At 40.6% G+C, this 13,945-nt stretch overlaps 1 protein-coding gene across 1 annotated transcript in view; it reads left to right on the top strand.

Moving 5' to 3' along the window:
- The window catches only part of RAB10 (RAB10, member RAS oncogene family), a 108,965-nt gene that overhangs the window by 83,090 nt on the left and 11,930 nt on the right, over positions 1-13,945 (top strand). The window lies entirely within an intron of this gene.

Genomic DNA, 13,945 nt, shown 5'->3' with positions numbered 1-13,945 from the left:
AGTAGAGACGGGGTTTCACCGTGTTAGCCAGGATGGTCTCGATCTCCTGACCTCGTGATCCACCCGTCTCGGCCTCCCAAAGTGCTGGGATTATAGGCTTGAGCCACCGCGCCCGGCCTATTTTGGGTTTTTTTGAGATAGAGTCTCACTTCATCACCCAGACTGGAGTGCAGTGGCACGATCTTGGCTCTCTGCAATCTCTGCTTTCTGGGTTCAAGTGATTCTTGTGTCTCAGTGTCTTAAGTAGCTGGAATTACAGATATGCACCACCACACCCGGCTAATTTTTGTATTTGTAGTAGAGATAGTGGTCTCGCCATGTTGGCCAGGCTGGTCTTGAACTCCTGGCCTCAAGTGATCTGCCCACCTTGGCCTTCTGAAGTGCTAGGATTGCAGGTGTGAACCACCGCGCCCAGCCTGATGTCACTTTTTATAAGTTAAAGTTACATATCAAAGCATGTCTATTTCTTTGCTACAGCATAGGTGGCTTCTTGTTAAGAGTTGTTTTTCATGCCTTAGGTGCTACCTTCTAGGCTTTGAGTTTCATTGAGAGTAACTCTTTGAAACAAGTTTTGGCCAGATACACAAAGACCAAGTCTTAAACCAATATTAGACCCAAGATAATACCCCTAAGGGTAGCAATCCTAAGGGCTCATAGCCACTTTTTTGTTGCTACAATAAATCTTTAGGAGAAGCTTATTATTTTTTAATAATTAAAGATACACAGATCTTGGCCGGGTGTGGTGGCTTATGCCTGTAATCCCAGCACTCTGGGAGGCCGAGGCAGGTGGATCACCTGAGGTCAGGAGTTTGAAACCAGTCTGGTCGACATGGTGAAACCCTGTCTCTATGAAAAACCCAAAAAAATTAGCTGGGCATGATCGTGGTCACTTGGAGAGTCTCAGCAACTTAGCAGGCCAAGGCAGGAGAATCACTTGAACCCAGGAGGCGGAGGAGGCTCTGGTGAGCCAAGATTGCACCACTGCATTCCATCTTGGGCAGCAGAATGCAACTCCGTCTCAAAAAAAAAGAAAAAGAAAATCTTGTTTCTCTGACATATTAAAGGATTATATAACATGATAAAGAGGAACTTTACCCAGGAATGCCAGGGTCAAAACCTGTCAATGTAATATACCATATCAATAAAGGACAAAACTATACAATTATCTCAGTTCACACAGAAAAAGCATTTGACAAAATCCAGCATTCTTTTATGATTAAAGCATTCGGCTGGGCGTAGTGGCTCATGCCTGTAAATCCCAGCACTTTGGGAGGCCTAGGTGAGTGGATCACCTGAGGTAAGGAGTTCGAGACCAGCCTGGCCAACATGGTGAAACCTTATCTCTACTAAAAATATAAAAATCAGCCAGGTGTGATGGCAAACGCCTGTAATCCCAGCTACTCAGAAGGCTGAGGCAGGAGAAGTGCTTGAACCCAGGAGGTGGAGATTGCAGTAAGCCATGATCGTGCCATTGCGCTTCAGCCTGGGCAACAGAGCAAGACTCTGTCTCAAAAAAAAGTCAACAGACTAGGAATAGCAAAGAACTTCCTTAATCCTGTAAGTGACATCTATAAAAATACCACAGCTATTATCATACCTGTCCCCTAAGATCAAGAACATGGCAAGAATATCTGCTCTGGCCACTTCTGTTCAACATTATGCTGAGATTCCAGCCAGAGCTAAAAAAAAAAAAAAAGAAAAAAAGAAAAGAGCCATCCAGAATGAAACAACTATTTATAAATGGTAGAATATTTTATATAGAAAATCCTTAAAAATCCACAAACATATACCCAGAAAACTCTTAGAACTAATAAATGAGTTCAGCAAGGTTACAAGAAATGAGATCAAGATAAAAAAACCAGCTTTATTTCTGTACGCTAGCAATAACCTAAAAATTACATTGATAATAAAATTCCATTTGTAATAATATCAAAAGGGAAAAATTACTTAGGAGTAAATTTAACCAAAAGAGTATAAGACTTGTACACAGAAAACCACAAAATATTGTTGAAAGAAATTAAAGATCTAAACAATTAGATAGCCTGTAGTTGTGAATTGGAAGACAATATTAAGATGGCATTACTACCCAAAGTGATCTACAGATTCAGTGCAATCCTTATCAAAATCCCAATTGCTTTTTTTAAAATTCCCCCTGTGGAAATTGACAAATTGACCCTAAAACTAATATAGACAGGCAAGGGACCCAGAGTAGCCAAAATAATCTTGAAAAGGAAGTACAAAGTTGTAAGACTTACACTTTCTGGTTTTAAAACTTAACCACCAAGCCACAGTAATCAAGACGTTGTGTACTGACATAAGGATAGTCATAAAGATTAATTGAATAGTATTGAGAGTCTAAAAATAAACTCTTGCATATATGGTCAGTTGACTTTTAACAAGATGCCTGGACAATTCAGTGGGCAAAAGAATAGTCTTTCCAACAAATGGTTCCGGGGAAACTGGCTATCCTTGTGTGGAAGAATGAAAGTTAGACACCTACTTCATACCATACAGAAAAGTTAACTCAAAATGGATCATGAAGATTGGGCACGGTGACCCCATCTGTAATCCCAACACTTTGGGAGGCCAAGGTGGGTGGGTTGCTGGAGCCCAGGAGTTTGAGACCAGCCTGGGCAACATGGTGAAACCCCATCTCTACAAAAATATACAAAAAAAAAAATTAGCCAGGTATGGTGGCATGCACCTGTAGTTCCAGCTACCTGGGAGACTTGAGGTGGGATCACTTGAGCCCAAGGAGGTCGAGGCTGCAGTGAACCATGATTGCACTACTGCATTCCAGCCTGGGCGACAGAGTGAGACTCTGTCCCAAAAAAAAAAAGAATCATGAACCGACATGTAAGATCCAGAGCCATGAAGTGGCAAAAGAAAAGAAATGGATAAATTGGGCTACATCAAATTTAAAACCTTTGTGCTTTCACGGTTCTACCATTTAGAAAGTAAAAAGCCAACCCACAGAATGGAAGAAAGGAGGGCAGACTCTAACAAGTGTTGACAAAGATGTAGAGAAATTGTAACCCTCATATATTGCTGGTAGAACTGTAGAATGATGCAGCTGGTTTGGAAGATATTTTGGCAGTTCTCAGAATGTTAAACATACAGTTACCTTATCACCAGCAATTCTGTTCCTAGGTATTTACCCAAGAGAATTAACAATATATATCCACAAAAGGTGTACACAAGTATTTATAGCAGCATTATTCACAATAGCCAAAAAAATAGAAACAACCCAAACATCCATCAACTGATGGATAAATGTGTACATTCATATAATGGAGTATCAGCCATTAAAAGGCATGAAGTACTGATACATGGTACAATGTGGGTGCACCTTGAAAACATTATGAAAGAAGCCAGACATAAAAGGCCTTATATGATTCCCTTTAAATGAAATGCCCCAAATTGACAAAAACATAGAGACAGAAAGTAGATTCATGATTGCCAGGGAATGGGCGTGATGTTTGGAGAGAAAAGAGTGATTGCTATGAGTACAGGTTTATAGGGGAATGATACAAATATTCTAAAGTTAGTAGTGGTGATAGTAGAACTGCCTTGTAAATAACTAAGAAACACTGAATTGTATATTTTTACAGGGTGAATTTTATGATATGTGAATTATAAACTCAATAAAACTGTTATTTTTTTAAAAACTGAATTGAGCTTTAACACCTTGCCTTACAATTACAGTTGACCCTTGAACAATGTGGGTTTGAACTACACAGGTAGGGTTGTTATTACTTTGAGACGGAGTTTCGCTCTGTCACCCAGGCTGGAGCTCAGTGGCATGAACTTGGCTCACTGCAACCTCCGCCTCCCTGGTTTAAGTAATTATTCTGCCTCAGCCTCTTGAGTAGCTGGGACTACAGACGCGTGCCGCCACTCCCGGCTAGTTTTTTTTTTGTATTTTTTTAGTAGAGACGGGGTTTCACCATGTTGGTCAGGGTGGTTGGTCTTAGACTCCTGACTTTGTGATCCACCTGTCTCGGCCTCCCAGAGTGCTGGGATTACAGGCGTGAGCCACTGCGCCCCGCCGGTTGTTATTATTTTTTAATTAAAAAATATTTTTGAGATATGTGTCTCACCATGTTGCCCAGGTTAGTCTTGAAACCCTGAGCTCCAGTAATTCTCCCATCTCAGTTTTCCTAGTAGCTAGGACTACATGTGCCACCATGCCTGACTCAAAGGTCCACTTAATATACATTTTTTTCAACCAAAGGCAGATTGAAAATACAAATTTTGACATTCACATATAATATAGGGTGGTGTGGGTCCTTCTTTGTATATATGTCTGTTTCACAGGGCTGGCTGCAGTACTTGAGTATGCGTGGATTTTTGATAAAGGAAGTAGGGTCCTGGAACCAATCAGCCAAATTCCCCATGGATACTGAGGAGATTGTATTTATTTTTCTTTTCTTTTCTTTTCTTTTTTTCTTTCTTTCTGTCTTGTCTTTTATTTTTTTTTCTTTTTTTAAGAGAGAGGGTCTTGCTGTGTTGCCCAGGAGGCTGGTCTCAAATTCCTGGCCTCAAGCAATCTTTCCATCTAAGCCTCCTGAGTTAGCTGGGACTTCAGGTGTGTGCCACTGTGCCACTCTTTGTATTTCTTTAGCAGAAGGAGACAAATACAAGTTTTCTGTTCCTTGGAATAGAGATAAGAAGTCACAATAGTTAGAATCCTGCTCCTGACGTTTTTTAGTAACATGAGCTTGCTTATATACTCTTAAATCTGTGTTTTCTGAAGCGTGTTCTACTTTTTAGTAGTATTACTTGGCATATGATGTTCTATGGACGAATAAGTTAAATAGGTATTTTTATTATGTAATTTTTGTATGCTTTAGTGTGTTGCGAATGTCCAAGTGGGGGGAGTTATAATATGAAGGTTTTGAAACTTGTTGAGGTGAAACTTTACATCAAGGGACAACTCTTGGGATCAGTGTTTTAGAACTAGACTGGAGATACAGCATGAACAACATAAATGACCCCCTATTTAGTGTTAAGAGTTGGGAAGGGCCAGCTGCAGTGGCTCATGCTTGTAATCCCAGCACTTTGGGAGGCCGAGGCGGGCGGATCACGAGATCAGGAGATTGAGACCATCCTGGCTAACACGGTGAAACCCCATCTCTACTAAAAATACAAAAAAAATTAGCCAATCGTGGTGGTGGGCGCCTGTAGTCCCAGCTACTCAGGAGGCTGGGGCAGGAGAATGGCGTGAACCCAGGAAGCGGAGCTTGCAGTGAGCCAAGATGGTGCCACTGCACTCCAGCCCGGGCAACAGAGCAAGACTCCGGTCTCAAAAAAAAAAAAAGAAGAAAGTACAAAATTGTTAACATGTAAATAAAATAAGTACCTAACATAGCCTGGGAGGTGAGAGGAGCGACTTTAAACTGAGACCTGAGGAGATGAGAAGTTACCCAGAGAAGGATGGGACTGATACAAAAAGTGCAGTGGATTCCAATTAAAGACAGATCATATATCTTAATTTACTTTGGGTAGCTGGGGAACATAACTACCTTGGCTATAGGGGTATTTAGAGAAAGGTACTTTGGACCAGATAGCTTAGGAAGGACAAATCCTTAGGAAACCCAAGTCTCAGATTATTTCTCTAATAGATATAAAAAGATGTTCTTTTTTTTGAGACAGAGTCTTGTTCTGTCACCCAGGCTGGAATGCAGTGGCACAATCTCAGCTCACTGCACAAACTCCACCTCCCAGATTCAAGTGGTTCTCCTGCCTCAGCCTTCTGAGTAGCTGGGATTACAGGCATGTGCCACCACACCTGGCTAATTTTTGTGTTTGTAGTAGAGACGGGGTTTCACCATGTTGGTCAGGCCAGTCTCGAACTCCTAACCTCATGATCCGTCCTCCTCAGGCTCCCAAAGTGCTGGGATTACAGGCATGAGCCACCACACCTGGCCAAAAAGATGTTCTTTTAGCTCCAATTTTTACAAAGTAGTGTCCCCTCCTCCCCCTTTTTTTTGAGACCGGGTTTCACTGTTTCCCAGGCTGGAGTGCAGTGGTGTGAACACAGCCCACTATAGCCCAGACCTCCTGGGCAAATTAGTGCTTTTAAATAAAAAAAGGAAAAAGGAAAAAAAAATTAACAGGTTCTCATGTTACTAGTCAAATATCAGAACAACTTTGAGGCTTCTATTTGTGAAACATATATTGGTTTCTGAATGGTTTCATTATTACTAAACTTTAACATTCTTTTAAAGTATTTGTTGTTTCTATTTAATGATAGACAGTGATCTCTAAATCTGGGATTCTCAGTCAAGGACAGTTTTATATTTGTCAATTTGTGGAGATATTTTTGGTTATCACAACTTGGGTACAAGAAGAATGCGGACCCAAAATGTCTGTATGGCCGAAGTTGAGAAACCTTGGTCTAAATGCACCTCTCTGTGTTAGTACCTTGGGAAAATTAACCATATTTTAAGCTAGTTGCAGTCTGCATGTGTAATTCATGTAGATAGAGATATATGTCCTCCTGCATAAATACATCTCTTTATGGGCATGTCTGTGTGGTGCAACTACCAATCTTTCTTTGGGTGTTTTTGCCTTAAGTGGTTGTAAACACAATGTGTATCTGACTGAAAAAAGATTAATGTGCATGTTGGTATAAGAAAATGTATGAGAGAAGTTCTGTGTATTCTGAGTGCTGTTTTAGTGGTCCCCTGGCTCAGCAGTGAAGTCTTTAACCTCATAATGCTTGCTTCTTATTGTTAGTAAGATCATCCAAGTAAGGATGATCTTAGGTGTGAAGGTATGTATAGGGCCATGCACGGTGGCTCACACCTGTAATCCCAGCACTTCGGGAATCTTAGGTGGGAGGATTGCTTGAGCTTAGGAGTTCGAGACCAGCCTGAGCAACATAGCAAGACCTCATCTCTACTAAAAAAGTTTTTTTTAAAGCCGGGTATGGCAGTGAATACCTGTAGTCCCAGCTATTTTTTAAGCTGAGGTGGGAGGATCACCTGAGCCTAGGAGAATCATATTTATGCTCTGAAATGCCACACATGTATAAAGAATTATACCTATTTCCTCACTAGCCCCAGAATGCTGATGTGAGTTGGCGTGGAGGTGTAGTAGGTTGTAAATTGGTGGTCACATTGCTAAAGCTTTTTTTAAAAAACAGGCTGAAAATACCTTAACATTTATAAATTTATATATAAGGTAATTTTCCTTTTTTTGTACTTCTTTGGTCATTTATTTATTGGCTTCGGCTTCCTTCCGTCGGCCTGCTTACACGTAACTTACAGGTGTTCTTAGTAGAAGAGTGGCTTCTAAAGCTACGGATAATTTGTCTTCTCTTTGAGTGGAGGTTCATGGTAGTGTCTCTGGTAACTTGCAGTGTCTGGTAGTGATTAGGATGTGGGTAGATTATTACAGGTCACTGTGATAGTTTGTCCATTTAGTAGCTGGGAGCCTTTTAAAACCATGCTTCTGTACTTTTTTGGGATCATGAACCCCTTTGAGAAATTAGAATCTTACCAGAACGATGTACTTATACAACTTTCAAAGTTTTATGTATGCTCCTTGAAATTGATGATATCCCTGAAGTCCATCCTTAGATTCTGAGATCAAAATGTCTCTTACTGACTCTTAGCACATGGCAGGATTTTAGGAGCACCTGGTATATTGCTGCTTATTACTGGATATTTGCCAGGTTGCCTTTGTTTTAGCAGTAACATAAATTAAGAGGCACTAAATTCAGGTAAGACCATGGAATCCCTAAATACGGAGTTTTGTTTTTTTTTTTCTTGAGACAGAGTCTCGCTGTGTTGCCCAGGCTGGAGTGCAGTGGTGTGATCTTTGCTCACTGCAAGCTCCACCTTCCGGGTTCACACCATTCTCCTGCCTCAGCCTCCTGAGTAGCTGGGACTACAGGCACCCGCCACCACGCCCGGCTAATTTTTTGTATTTTTAGTAGAGTCGGGGTTAGCCAGGATGGTCTTGATCTACTGACCTCGTGATCCACCTGCCTCGGCCTCCCAAAGTGCTGGAATTACAGGCGTGAGCCACTGCACCCGGCCAGCAAGTTTCTTTATAGTATATTATAATTTTTTTTTTCCCCCCGAGATGGAGTCTCACTGTGTCACCCAGGCTGGAGTGCAGTGGCGTGATCTCAGCTCACTGCAGCCTCCACCTCCTGGGTTCAAGTGATTGTCCTGCCTCACCTCCCAAGTAACTGAGATTACAGACGTGCACCACCACACCTGGCTAATTTTAGTAATTTTAGTAGAGACAGGGATTTGCCATATTGGCCAGGCTGGTCTCGAACTCCTGACCTCATGTGATCCACCCGCCTCAGCCTCCCAAAGTGCTGGGATTACAGGTGTGAGCCACCACACTCGGCATAATTTTTCTTTGTTAAGCTTGTGATTCTACTCAGGGTATCTTCCCCGCAACAAAAGAGTTGTTTTCTTCCTAATCCCACCTTTGTCTACCCCCTTTTAAACTGTCATTGACCCTTGAACTGCAGGTCCACTTACACATGGATATTTTTGTTTAAAGAGATGGGGACTCACAGTGTTGCCCAGGCTGGTTTCAAACTCCAGGGGTCAAGTGATTCTTCCTCCTCAGCCTCCCAAGAAGCTGGGATTACAAGTGTGTGCCACCACACCCAGCTCTATAAACAGATTTTTAAAAACAAATATTTTGGAAAAAATTTTAGATACTTGCAACAATTTGAAAAACTCATAGACAAGCCATATAACCTAGAAATATTGGTGGCGGGGGGGGGGGAGAGATTAAGAAAAAGTTAAGTATATTGTGAATGTATAAAGTATATGTAGATACTAGTCTATTTTATTACTACCATGAACTATACACAGATTATTATTAAAAGTTTAAATTTATCAACACTCAAACACACAAAACAGCCCATACATGGCACCTTTTGCAGTCAAGAGAAATGTAAACAGAGATGCAGTATTAAATCATAACTGCATAAAAATAACTGTAATACATACTATACTACTGTGATAATTTTGTAGCCACCTCCAGTTGCTATTTTGGTGAGCTAGTATGTTTCCAAGTGTCTGCTTAAAACACCATGTGATGCGGATTATCTCCCAGTGAACAGTTTGTGTCTCCAGTAAATCCCATACTGCAATCAAAAGTGATCTTTTGTGGTTCTTGCGTGTTTTCATCGTGTCTAGTGCAATACTGTAAACCTTGAATAACACCATCAGACCTATACAGAGTGCCACTAGTGATGCCAGAAGCACTCCTGAGAAACAGAAAAGTCATTATATTACAAGAAAAAGTTGAATTGCTTAATATATACTGTAGAATGAGGTCTGCAGCTGTGGATGCCCGTTATTTCAAAATAAATTAATCCAGCATAAGGACCATTTTAAATAAAAGAAAATTTGTGAAGCCATCACTGCAGCCACAGCAGTAGGTGTGAAACCTTGCACTTTTTACAGAACACCTTTTTATCTTGTGTTGAAAATGCATCTTTTATGTAGGTACAGGATTGCTGTAAGAAAGGCATACTTGTAGGCCCAGCGCGTTGGCTCACGCCTGTAATCCCAGCACTTTGGGAGGCTGAGGCAGGCTGATCATGAGGTCAGGAGATCAAGACCATCCTGGCTAACCCGGTGAAGCCCCGTCTCTACTAAAAATACAAAAAACTAACCAGGCGTAGTGGTGGGCGCCTGTAGTCCCAGCTACTTGGGAGGCTGAGACAGGAGAATGGCGTGAACCCGGGTGGCGGAGCTTGCAGTGAGCCAAGATCGTGCCACTGCACTCCAGCCTGGGCGACAGAGCGAGACTTCGTCTCAAAAAAAAAAAAAAAAAAAGGCATACTTGTAGACTATGATATTCAAGAAAAAATGAAGTTATTTTGTGACAACTTAAAAACGAAAGAGAAGCTAGAGGAGTTCATGCCAGCAAAGGATGGTTTGATAATTTTAGAAAGAGGTTTGGCCTAAAAATGTCAGGATAACAGGAGAAGCAGCTTCTGCTAAGACACAGCAGACAAGTTCCTGGGCACCATTAAGAAAATCATTGAGGAAAAAGGATATCTGCCTGAACAAGTCTTTAATGCAATTAAAAGTGTCCTCCTATTATCAGGATGGCGGGGAGGGGGGCAGGCTGCAAAGGACATGAGTGTTAGGAAAAGAAGAAAGCACAGGGAATTAAGGCAGGAAGGGATAGGCTAACTACTGTTTTGTGCAAATACAGTTGGGTTTATGATCAGGACTGATTGCCCGTATATATAAAGTTGCTAACCCCCAAGACTTGAAGGGAAAAGTCTTTTGAAGCTGCCAATTTTTTGATCATTCAACAAGAAGACCTGAACACTGAGAATCCTTTTTCTGGATTGGTTCCATCAATACTTTGTCCCTGAAATCAGGAAATACCTTGCCATGATGGGACTGCCCTTTAAAGTTCTTTTGATATTGGACAGTGCCCCTGGCCACCCAGAACCCCATGAGTTTAACACCGAAAGCATCGAAGTGGTCTCCTTGCCCCTGAACACAGTGTCTCTAATTCAGCATCTAGATCAGGGGTCGTGAGGACCTTTAAGGTTAATAACACACGGTACTCTAACCTCAATAGAACAGCATGAAAATCTGGAGGGATTACACCGCTGAAAATACCATCATTATAGAAAAAGCCGTGAAAGCCATCAAGCACAAAACAGTAACTTCCTGCTGGAGAAAACTGTGTGCCGATGTTGAGCATGATTTCCCAGGATTTGTAGCAGAGCCAGTCAAGGAATTTATGAAAGAGACTGTGGATAAGACAAGAGCTAATAGACACCAACCAGAGGAGTCAACAGAAGATGATTTAATGAAGATGCTGGTGCTTCCAAACCAGCACTAGACGATAAGGAAGAAGACAAAGAAGTAGTGCTAGGAAACAAATTGACTGTAGACAGTCTGGCAGAACAATTCTGATTATTCAAGACTGCTTTAGACTTTGGACCATTATATGATACAGGCACTGAAACTGAAGCAAATGATGAAAGAAGGATTGGTTTTGTATAGAAATATTTTTAAAGAAATGAAAAAGCAAAAAAGAAATTACAGTGTTTTTCCGTAAAGTTACACTGAGTGTGCCTGCCTCCCCTTCCACCTTCTCTACCTCTTCTGCCTCTGCCTCCCCTGAGAAAGCAAGACCAACTCCCTCCTCTTTCTCCTCCTCAGCCTACTCAATTTGAAGACATTGAGGATGAAGACCTTTATGATGATCTACTTCCACTTAATGAATAGTAAATATATTTTTCTTCCTTATGATTTTCTTAATAACATTTTCTTTTCTCTAACTTTATGGTAAGAATACAGTATAGAATACATATATAAATATATGTTAATCGACTGTTACTGATAATGCTTCTGGTTAGCAGCAGGCTGTTACTAGTTAATTGTTTGGGGAGTCAAAAGTTATACATGGCACCCCCTTACCCCCATTGTTCAAAGGTCAACTGTATGTTGTTTCAAATCAGCATATTTTATAACTTTTCTAGATTTTGTTTTCCTATAGCTACAGGAAATGAAGTAACCACAGCCATTTGGCAGTTATGTTGTTGTTGTTGTTTTTCTTTTTGTTGCTTTTTTTTTTTTTTGATACAGAGTCTTGCCCTTGTTGCCCTGGCTGGAGTGCAGTGGCGATAATAATAGTTCGCTCCAGCCTTGAGCCCTTGGGCTCAAGTGCTCCTCCTGCCTCGGCCTCTTAAAGTGTTGGAATTACAGGCATGAGCCCCCGTGCTCAGACTGTTGTTGTTTTTGAATAGTTTTTAAAATTGTGGTGAAATACATACAACATGAAATTTTCATTTTAACCATTATTTTGGGGTATAGTTCAGTGGTGTTAAGTACATTCTACTGTTGTGCAACCATCACCACCATCCATTCTCCAGAACTTTTTCATCTTTCTGAACTGAAGCTTTTCATCCATTAAACAATAATTTCTGTCTCCCCCTTTCCCCAGCTCCTGGCAACTGTCACCATTCTATTTTCTATGAATTTGACTGTTATATGTACCTCATATAAGTGGAATCATATAGTATTTGTTCAATTTGTAAGTAATTCATTTAACATAAACTTTTCAAGGTTCATCTACATTATAGCATGTGTCAGAACTTGTTTTTTTTTTTAAGGCTGAATAATATTCCATTGTTTTTATATGCCATGTTCTGTTTATTCACCCATTGTTGGATATGTGGGTTGTTTTTGCTCTTTTACTATTGTGAATAATGTTGCTGTGAACACTGGTGTACAAATATCTGAGTCCCTGCTTTAAATTCTTTTGTGTGTATACCCATAAGTAGAATTGCTGGATCATATGATAATTCTATGTTTAACCTTTTGAGGAATCACCAGACTTTTCCACAGTGATCGCACCATTTTACATACCTGCCAACAGTACACAAAGGTTTCGGTTTCTCCACATCCTCACCAATATATGTTTTCTGTTTTTTTAATAGCAGCCATACTAATGTGTATGTAGTGATATCTCATTGTGGTTTTGATTTGCATTTTCTAATGTTAGTGATATTGAGCATCTTTTCATGTACATATTGTTTGTTTGTATATCTTCTTTGGAGAAATGTCTATTCAGATCCTTTGCTTGCGTTTTTCTTTTTCTTTTTTTTTTTAATTTTTCTTTTTATTTATTTTTCTTTTTTCCAGACAGGGTCTTGCTCTGTTCCCCAGGCTGGAGTTCAGTGGCATGATGATCATGGCTCACTGCAGCCTCAACTTCCCAGGCTCAAATGATTCTCCTACCACAGCCTCCTAAGTAGCTGGGACTGCAGGCACACACCACCATGTCTGGCTAATTTTAAAATTTTTTGTAGAGATGAGGTCTCACAGTGTTACTCAGGCTAGTCTCGAACTCCTGGGCTCAGGCGATTTTTGTGCCTCGGCCTCCCAAAGTGCTGTCATTGTGTTTTGTTGTTGTTAGGAGTTTTAGGTGTTTTTTTATATATTTTAGGTATTATTCCCTTTTCAGATATTTTCTCATGTTCGTTGTCTTTTCATTCTCTTGACAGTGTCCTTTGTTGTACAATAGTTTTTAACTTTGATGAAGTACAGTTTATCTACTTTTTCTTTCATTGCCTGTGCTTTTGATATCATATCAAAGAAACCATTGCCAAATCCAGTGTCCTGAAGCTTTTCTCTGTGTTTTCTTCTAAGAGTTTTATAGTTTGAGGTCTTTGATCTATTTCAAGTTAATTTTTTTTTTTTATGGTTTAAAATAAGGGTCCAGTTTCATTCTTTTGCATGTGGATATCTGGTTTTCCTAGTGCTATTTATTGGGAAGACTGTCCTTTCCTTATTGACTGATTTTGGCATCCTTGTTGAGGATCATTTGACTAAGTATGTGAGGATTTATTTCTGGGCTCTCTATTCCATTCCAGTAGTCTGTGTATCTGTCCTTATGCCAGTTCTACACTTTTTGATTTGTAGTGAAGTTCTGAAATTTGACTCCCGCAGCTAATATTACTTTGGCTAGGCTCAGTGGCTCATGCCTGTAATCCTAGCTCTTTGGGAGGCCAAGCGGGATGGATCACTTGAGGCCAGGAGTTTGGGATCAGCCTGGCCAACATGGCAGAAACCCCTGTCTCTACTAAAAAACTACAAAAATTAGCTGGCATGGTAGCACACACACCTGTAGTCTCAGCTACTTGCAGCTACTCAGGAGGCTAAGGCAGGAGAATCACTTGAACTTGGGAGGCAGAAGTTGCAGTAATCCGAGATCACACCACTGCACTTCAGCCTGGGCAACAGAGAGAGGCTCTGTCTCAAAAAGAGAGATTATTTTGATGTTAGATTCCGTATGAATTTTTGGGATAGATCTTTCTATTTCTGTAAAAATTATCATTGGGATCTTAAGGGGACAACCACTTGTTTTTAACTGATTTTTCTGCATGGACCTCCTTGTGCCATAGCAATGCAGCTATTTGAGATTTTTT

Source organism: Colobus angolensis, unplaced genomic scaffold (assembly GCF_000951035.1).
Source record: "Colobus angolensis palliatus isolate OR3802 unplaced genomic scaffold, Cang.pa_1.0 Scaffold109, whole genome shotgun sequence".
Lineage (NCBI taxonomy): Eukaryota > Metazoa > Chordata > Mammalia > Primates > Cercopithecidae > Colobus > Colobus angolensis.
Note: the sequence above shows the minus strand (reverse complement) of the source record. Positions and strands in the feature narration are given on the sequence as shown.